The 6,481-nt window shown below is 45.5% G+C and overlaps 1 non-coding gene across 1 annotated transcript; it reads right to left on the reverse strand.

Moving 5' to 3' along the window:
• Positions 1-2,688: 2,688 nt before the first annotated feature.
• Positions 2,689-2,760, reverse strand: TRNAC-GCA (transfer RNA cysteine (anticodon GCA)). Its single transcript has one exon. It is a non-coding gene; the product is annotated as a tRNA-Cys (tRNA).
• Between the last annotated feature and the right edge of the window lie 3,721 nt (positions 2,761-6,481).

A 6,481-nucleotide genomic window follows, 5' to 3' on the forward strand; every position in this document is an offset into this window, starting at 1 on the left:
ACAGCTAACGGCAGTGGTGAGTGATTTTTTTTAACTAGTCCTGGCCACTCCCTTTACCAACATGCACTGACCATTGTGGTGAAGTAGAGTCAAACAACCCCCATGACTAACATGGCATGGGGAGGCCTTTATCCACCAGTGGATTGACAAAGGGCTGTAAACTGTTGTTATTATTTATATTTCGTGTCAACGTATGAGTTTTTGTACAGTTTTTGTTGTTGATGTTTTGTATGTATGTTGAACTTCTTTCGCGCCGTACGTAGCCAACCGTGCTGAACAGGCCCTAAGTAACACATTCCTGCGGAGGGAGCTGGTTGGAACGTTGGGTTGCTCGGTCAATGGCCAGGGTCAACGGCGGCGTGGTGTATTCCGCAAATATGCCCGACTGTGAGGGCGGGCACAAGCCGGCGTGAGTAGGTTAAAGGTTGAGTTTTATAAGGGCACCACGGGGTGACCAGCCCCTCCCCACCCAGCCCCACCCCTCCCACCCTCCACCCAGCCCCACCCTCCCCACCCAGCCCCTCCCCACCATCCCCACCCAGCCCCTCCCCACCCAGCCCCACCCTCCCCACCCAGCCACTCCCCACCCAGCCCCACCCCTCCCACCCTCCACCCAGCCCCACCCCTGCCCACCCAGCCCCTCCCCACCCTCCCCTCCCCACCCAGCCCCTCCCTCCCCACCCAGCCCCTCCCTTCACGACGGACGGACACAATAATCCCCTGTGGGCTGGTTGAACCAGTGGGTTCCTACCAGTATTATCATGTATACATGTATATTACAAGTATATTACCCGGCTTGTGTTAAACTTGAATGTTAAATTAATGCACTCAGTGTTGTGTGAAAGGCCCACGGTCAACCACTGAATACGTATTATATAATGGAAAAATAAAGACTACATGACATTTCGAAGGCTCACAAATGCTCACATGTACAGAATATGATTTCAATTAATTGTGTTGACATTTATAGTCAAATAATATACTCTCTTATTACAGCACACGTCTTTAAATATAATTGGTTTCAAACGCAATGTCGCGATGTTATTAACCAGTGGTCTTCAACCTATTAAAGCACCAGTGCCGCAGTAGCGGAACATGAAAATTCAATCATTCCACTGCTATTAAAAATGCATTCTTATCAAATGTACAGATTAGTCACCTTATGCATTTATTTTACATATATATGTAATGCTGTCATATTGCTAAATTCTGCCTGTGGCACTATATGTGCAGGTAAAAAATGCTGTAATAATCCATGTTTTTGCTCTAGGGGAATTTATTACAGCTATAGCATGCATATGTTCAACATATGCATAAGGTCATTGCCATGGGAATGGTATTCCAGTTTTGGATGCACATGTTATTCACGATATTTAATATGCTATTTTTTCATTTCTGCTTGTTCTCAGACATCAGGTTGGCGTGATCCATCACCTTATTTAATATCATCATCATCATCAATGAATATTCATACCGTGCCTCCCATGTAGTGCGTTATAAATATCGAGGCACGATACCCATGGTAACAGCTGTCCACTGCGAGGCACAAGGTAAACACAGCCAGCGAACATCAGCCTGCCAGCAGGGGGCAATGTCGCTATGCGATTTCTCAATTAAGTTATTTGTGAGCGATTGATTAATCTTGATTTGAAGCTTTCGTGACTGCAGGAATCCATACTCTTTGTTTCTTTCGGTAAGGCGTGGGTAGAAAATGAAATAAAATAAATGACGACGTTTCGGGCGCAACACAAGTGTCCGTCATCAGGTGGGAAAGCATGCTGCTGATGCAGACAGTTTTAAAACGTAGTGATTTATATTCTTAGGTTTTTTCTGTAAAGTCACGTAGGTAAAAGATTTAAATTAATGAAAGTAAAATAAAATAAAAAATCACGACGTTTCGGAGGCAACACAAGCTTCCGTCTTCAGGTGGAACCGTCACAGCACGATAGCTGTATCAAGTGAGAGGTTTTAATTTAAATTTTTTACCTACGTGACTTTATCGAAAAAACCTAAGAATATGAATCCTTGCAGTCACGAAAGCTTCAAATCTAGAAGTATTGATTTATTTTATTTTATACCTTTTTGGACCATGACATCGGTTACGAGTGGCCTACCCCATCGAATACTTCCACGATAACTTTATTATCAACTGCGCAGCAGACGGCATGTATATATTTTTTTTACTGAAAATACACCCGCAGTATTAATCAGGGCGACCGCCGGGTAGTAGTTTCCTTGTATTTCCAATAGCCGTAGAATCGCCATCATAGAATATCATGAATTCCTCGACTCCATTCCGCATGAGTACATGGGTCAGAGCTGAAATGGATGTTATCTGAGGTGAAAACATTTTAGTGGCGTCAATTACGATGCGTGGGTAATTATTAACCAAGCGCCAACAAAGCGTTGCCACCGCAAATGTGTTAAATACATCTGAAGCTGGATGTGAGCACATCCCTTGGAAGCAAAGCTGGTGTGCGAAAATCCAAAACGTGCTTCTTCCAGAAGTTGCTTTTCGCCTTTCCCTGACAAAGGGTTTTAAAGTATTACGGATGTATGTTACATGAGCTCTGTGCTTATCCAAACATCACAGATGACCTCTGTCTCACCATTGTGAGCATCGGTTACACAAAGATTGTGTTGCTGTGGTTAAATACGAAACACCGCGACATAAAAAAAAATTCGCTGAGGGGGCACCCGGATTTGAACCGGGGACCTCTTGATCTGCAGTCAAATGCTCTACCACTGAGCTATACCCCCACATGTTGAACAAGCGAGGGTGTAACCGTGTTAAGTGGCTACTGGAACGTATTTGCATTTCAATAGCCCTGGCATGCGTGCTCTGTTTCTGAGTTCCTCTATGAGGCAAGCCAAGTCGGGCTTAGGGGCAGTCCATAAATGACGTTACGCGGTTTTGGACGATTTTTGACCCCCCCCCCCCCCCATCGTCACACAGAGTGAAAAAAAGTCAGACCCCCCTCAATTATGACGTCACAAAGCTCTGCCCCCCCCCCAAAAAAAACATGCTTAAAATCGCTTTAAACTATTGTCATTGTATAGTGCGTATTTAATGTGGCGTTGCACTCTGATGTTGTAGGAGAAAATATTTATTAAAAAGTATATTTAATTAAGTAGAACGTGTTGTCTATATTTATTTAAAGTTGCACATTTTGATGTAACGTCACATTTCTCAAACCCCCCCCCACCCCTCGTCACAAATGTCTGACCCCCCCCCCCCAGAGGTACGTGACGTCATTTATGGACGGCCCCTTAGCCAGTAGCACCAATGAAGGTCGGCACGGCCTATACGAGGGGGTAGGTGGCCAGCACCACGCCCGGCCGCCTTTGTCTCCCCAGTGGCGGGTGATGTTTACACACCGCACCGGGTACTCATTTCTATATCTGTACGCACACACACACCAGCCATTCAGTGTGGACATCATGGTGAGACATCAGCTTTGAGATATACACGGTCATGTCACACAAGTCAAATCGTTAACTGCTCTTGCGGTTTCAAATATTATTAATACACCTGTGAACATTTTAGGTTTCTGTCCAAAAAAACTAAATAAACTAACCCAATTGTATGGAGATTCTCGGGGTGATATCCAGTACAGTTATTTTTTTAATAAATTTGCTTCTGAGATTTAGATTAGTACGCATGTTTTACCCAGGAAAACCTCACAGAATCTCATTACTTGCTATGACCTTGCCAAACTTTCTCAGTAGGGGGCGATGATTGACGGACACTCACTCCCTCGTGACCATTCCAAGAGGGAAAACTCAGGGCTGGTACCGGAACGTTCCCTTTGAGCATCAATCGCACGTTTTTAATATCCTTATAATACGAACAATATTACTATTCCACATTGACCTTCTATATCTAGCCATGCAATAAATTACTTTTTTTTTATTTAACTAGGTAAGACCTACATGAGCTGTGTAGCTCTTTTTTCAGAAGCGACCTGGTCACAAATGATGGCTCAACAAAATTTTTGTCACGTGGAAATGCATAGCAGCCAAATAGTTTAAACGCGTGTTTCTAAATGTGGAGGGGAAACCCGGAGGACCTCGAGAAAAATACAACGATTACGGGGAGAGAGACACGCAAACTCCAAATATAAGAGCAGGCGTTAGGGTCAGGATCAAACCCACGACCTCCTGCATACCAGGCGAGGGAGTTAACATCTCGCCACCGTGGCACCCCTTGTATGTTCAGGCCATGCTGCAGGATCACCCCTTGGACAAGCGAGAATGCTGTAACTAAGCTCCATTGTGATAATTGTTTTTTTATCCTTCCATCTGGCAACAAAACTGACACCTTTTTTACAAGGAGTCATGTTTGCATAGACCACAATACCTGCAGTCATAATGCAAACAAAAAACATAACTCTGATAATGTGCACTGTCCTTGAAGTTGATTGGTCCACACCTGAGACAGCTTTCCTTAGAGCCTAGTCTCACATGGGTTGGACCAGATAACGCCAAAAGGCTCCATTGTGTCTGAGGCTGTATATACTGTACGGTTTATTTTCAACCGTACGTTCAGGGCACACCTCGTTGGTAAACACAGCCGCAAGAGAATGATGAACAATGGCCTCCCTCAAGGATCGAGACTAGTGTAGTGACACCCGACAGAGTAGCCTTCGACAGTCGGAGTTTTTATTTCTTCCGGCACGAGACACGGTCATCTTCCCTGTTCTCCAAGCCTACCGATCTCTCGCGTTTCCCCACTTAAATATCCCTCAAACGCCCCTTTTCTCGAAGGTTCCTTAATCCACTTTCCCTCCTGCCAATCACCTTCCTACTTTCCATAACCGATGCCAAACGACCTCCCTGTCAATCTCGAAGGTTCCTTGATCCATTATCTCTCCTGCCAATCACCTTACCACTTTCCATAACCGATGCCAACCAACCTCCCTGTCAATCTCGAAGGTTCCTTAATCCTCTTTCCCTCCTGCCAATCACCTTACCACTTTCCATAACCGATGCCAACCGACCTCCCTGTCAATAATCCTCCGTTTCCCACTCTTTCCGTGTTGCATTTCTACCTCCAAATCCCTTCGATATTCCTGCCTCTCACCCCAAACCGCCCGGCGACCGACTCAGGTGGTAAGCAGGCTATGAAAACTGGCATCGGGAGAGGCGAGGAGAAAAGACAGAAAAAAATCAACACATCACTGGAGCTGACACTGCATTAACTTACAATGGCTGTGGCAAGGATTGTCACTCAATAATTGGCCTACTAAGTCATTCTAGGCGCTGCAAACCCCACAGCTGACCTCGTAAGGCGCGCAAAATAATTGTCACACAAGCCTATATAACCCCAATCCCCTTATAGGCCCGTTAGGAACCCATAAGAGGGCTTGTTTTACGTCACGATTATCCGTGTCACGCGGTGTCCGCTGCGTCAGGTGAATATTCTCCGTAGCGATATAATCTCTACACTAGCGTGTACATCATCTCGGCAGTTCATATATCCCGATGTCATAGCCCTTTGCTGCACAGCGCACAAACCTCGAGAACACTGCAAATACTCGTAGCAGCTAATGCAACGTTATTGGAGGCATATTTCCGTCGCTTGGAGACTCCGATCATACCCACAACACGCGATTTCCTACTTGAATAAATAATTATGCAGCAGATGCCACCCTCTGATGTGTCCTTCTGTGCTAAGCCCAGTGTGCTATGATCCCACTCCAAGTTATCTCGCGGTAAGCATGGCCAGAAGCCTGGCATTACAAGCCCACCCACACGAAATATATTTGTGGAAAGACCCAAATCAAGAATGATCCTGCTACAGAAACGACCTGTGGTGCCCCTCCGGTGATGTGCTGTGAACAGAAGCCCTCTCTCACCCATCTACTTAAGCGACGGTCACTGCATTCCAGCCTGGTCCGATAGGATAGATACCATGTAAACTCACACGGTTTACCCGTATTCTTGTACGGGGAAATCGAGTGTTCAGGTCCATACTGCGTACAGCCGTTTCAATACTAGCAAATGTCTTTGTCTATGTGTTTGTGTTTCTCCCTTTGGATGGGACTTTATAGGATGAACGTTGAGATGTATAAGGGGTACGGGGTGATCAATAAGGTCTGAATTGGTCTGTAAGAAGTTGGGCACTCATAAGGGGTTGACAGGTGTGCGATAGATCGTGAAAACAACTGCCAGATGCACAGTTAAATAACGCGATGCGAGCACCATAACCAAACAACAGAGCCCAGGGCAACTGGCACCACGGTGGCGAGATGATAACTACAGCACCACGCATGGTTTCGGTATTATCAACCAGGATCTCAACAATGTTCCTCGCATACCTGTCAACCCATACGGTTTACCCCGTATTATGGTACAGGGAAATTGAGTTTTCGGGTCCATACGGCGTCCAGCCGTTTCAATACGGGCACACCAAAAAAACATTTCTATTTTTCGATTTAAAGCTTTCGTGACTGCAGGGATTCATCTTCTTGGTTCTTCC

This window comes from Lethenteron reissneri, chromosome 5 (assembly GCF_015708825.2).
Source record: "Lethenteron reissneri isolate LAM-NWPU_2019-01 chromosome 5, ASM1570882v1, whole genome shotgun sequence".
NCBI lineage: Eukaryota > Metazoa > Chordata > Hyperoartia > Petromyzontiformes > Petromyzontidae > Lethenteron > Lethenteron reissneri.